This window comes from Orycteropus afer, unplaced genomic scaffold, assembly GCF_000298275.1.
Source record: "Orycteropus afer afer isolate SDZICR_OR568_19922 unplaced genomic scaffold, OryAfe1.0 scaffold00705, whole genome shotgun sequence".
Lineage (NCBI taxonomy): Eukaryota > Metazoa > Chordata > Mammalia > Tubulidentata > Orycteropodidae > Orycteropus > Orycteropus afer.
In genome coordinates, this window is record NW_006922292.1 from 778,500 (window position 1) to 781,765 (window position 3,266).

A 3,266-nucleotide genomic window follows, 5' to 3' on the forward strand; every position below is an offset into this window, starting at 1 on the left:
GAAGAAAGAGGAGGTAGTCTGTTACTGTAAATATTTACAGCCTTGGAAACCCAATTCAGGTTGCTGTGAGTCAGAGTCGACTCGATGGCAGTGAGTATGGTTTGGTTGTGTCATTCAATTTCTTTACTGCTGCTTCCATGGGCATTGACTGTGGTTCCAAGTAAAACAAAATCCTTGACAAATTCAATGTCTTCTCAGATTATCCTGATGTTCCTTGTTGGTCCAGTTGTGAGGAGTTTTATATTCTTTATATTAATTTATACTCCTTACCGAAGGCTGTAGTCTTTTATCTTCATCAATAACTGCTTCATGTTCTCTTTGTTCTCAGCAAACAAAGTTGTGTCATCTGCATATCTTAGATTAGTACCGAATCTTCTGCTAATCCTAATGTCATGTTCTTCTTATAGTTTCTCTAATCATTTGCTCAGCATACAGATTGTATAAGTATGTTAAAATGATGCAACTTTGAGACACACTATTTCTGCTTTTAAAATATTAGTATCCTCTTATTCTGTTCAGTTGACTGCCCCTTGGTCTGTGTCCACCTGAGCACAATCAAGTGTTCTCACATATTATCAACTCCAAAACACCAAACTCACTGTCTTCAAGTCAGTTCCTACTCATAATGACCCCTCCTTGGGTTTCAGAGGCAGTATCTCTACAGAAGTAGATTTCCCAATCTTTCTTCTGAGGAAGGGCTGATAGGTTTGAACCACCAGACTTCTGGTTAGCAGTCAAATGCCATAGGCTATATTTCACCAGAGCTCCCATTATTATCAACTAGAGAGATAAAAATCAAAACTACGAGACACCATCTTATCCTGACTAAAATGACACTTAAAATAAATAAATAAATAAATAAATAAACTGATAACAATATGTGTTGATGAGACTGTGGAGAGATTGAACTCTTATGCATTGCTGGACTTAGATAGACCTGAAGAGAATAATGGTAAATAAAATAAGTCACATACATAAAAACAAATATTGCCTGATATTTTTTAAGAAGACAAGAATATACATTTATAAGTAGACCAATGTTTAATGGTAGTTACCAAGGGGAAAAGGGAGGAAGAAGGAAACTTTGGCTGTTATTTTTGGTGATGGGAAAAGTGGCAGGGAATGTGGATGTAGTGAGCACAGCATGACATAAGTAAGTTATGTCAGTGAGAAGCACTCATGAGGAAAGGATTCTTGTACCAAAGAGTTTGGCATTTTACCCATTAGTCTATGCTCTACTGAAAAATTATTTTTATGAGACAAACAGTTCACCAAAAAACAAAATCAAGGATCACATAAAGATGGTTATAGATATATACATATATGTGAACAGATAGGAGTATCTGCGTGCATACATAAATATAGATATGCCTGGGTAAGTACATATATTCACTGAAGACACAGCTACAGATACTCCTAAGACAAAATCAGATACCTTCTGAGACTGATTTTCTGGATTTAAAAGCTTAGGTCCACAGTGTCATGTGACAACTCTGTCAATTGGCATAACATAGCTCACAAAGTTCTTGTTATATGTCCTACTGAAGTAAGTAGCTTCTGTAGTCTTAGAAGCTCATGAGCAGATACCAAGATTTAACTGGTGGTCTCTATTGGTAAGGAGCAAAAGAAAAAAGAGCAAAAAAAAAAAAAAAAAAGCTCAGAGAAGAAACAAGTCTACAGGCTGATAGCCTACAAACAACAATTTCAAGAATAGTCAGATCAGAAGAACTAGATGACTGATGGGAGCTCTGGTAGCATAGTGTCTAAGGCACTTGACTGCTAACCAGGAGACTGGTGGTTCAAACCCACCAGCCATTCCTCGGAAGGAAAATGGGACAATCTACTTTTGTAATGATACTGTCTTGGAAATCCAAGGAGGGGTCGCTATGAGTTGGGTCGAACTCTATGGCACATAACAACAACAACAACACATGACTGATTTACAATCACTGACAGAAATGAGCACTTAGAAATGAGAAAAAAAAATGCAAAACAACATATGAGTACTTAAAATAGGCAAAACTAACTGTACCACAAGAGACCAGAGGACTCCCTGAGATGACTAACCTGAGATATTCTTTAAACCTTGAAGCAAAACTATTCCCTGAGATGACTTTTTAGCAGAAAAGTAGAGTGACACACACAAAAAAAGGATTTAACTCATTAGATCTGTGCTCTACTAAAAAAAAACCAAAAATCTATACGAGTCCAAAAGGTCAATAAATGTATAATCCAAAGCAAGGATAAGAATGCACAAGTGCATGGAAACCAGAGTAATATTTTAAATAGAACAAAAAAAAATACAATTAAAGATAATGTCCAAATGAAAAATATAACTAATATCATTGATCAATTTGTGCAGGAATTGTCAAAGAGAACCTAACTTGATGTTTAAACTTTCACCAAAAACACAATGAAATATTATTTTAAGAAATAAATAAACATATCTCTTATAACCACTTCTCAACTTATTCTCAACTTATTGAAATCTTGATTATGTTGCTTTTTTAAATTGTATAAGTTGTAATATTTATAGCTACAACTAGTAGATTACCAGAGGAGTAATAAATAGCATTGAGGAGAAAAAAAAAAAAAAGATTTCTCTAGACAATCCTCATAAAATATGTTCACAGACTTTGTTAGTGAGAAAACAATTCACACTGACAAACCTGGCAAAATCATTCTCTGCTAAGACAAGAAAAATTACCATATTATTAATTTAAATTTAACAATATACATCAGGAATAGGAATAGGGCACATCCTATAAGGTCATAAGAAGCTTATCATAAGAAGAAAAATCTTTCTCTGCCAGAAGAGAGCAATGGCTGCAGCACAGGCAGCCAATAGTATCTGAATTTTTGTCACATGGTTCCACACATAAGTCATTGGTTCAAATTCATGAACTGCTGTGCATGAAAAAGATGTGGCAATCTGATTTTCTGAAGATTACTCACTGCCATCAAGTTGTCCCACTGGATTTCCAAAATGGGGAATCTTTATGGAAGTAGATTACCACATCATCCTTCCACAGTGTGGTGTGTGGGTTTGAACCATCAACCTTCTGGTTAGCAGTCAAATGCCTTAGGGACTGCACCATCAAAACTCTGTGGAGTTGTTCTCTTCTGTCGTTATAGGGTCACTATGATTTGGAGCCAGCTAAATGATTTTTTCCCCCTTTTTTAATGATCAATCTCTCACTGCCATTGAGTCAGATCTGGCTCATCATGACCCCTCCTTGGGTTTCTGAGGTGGTATCACTACAGAA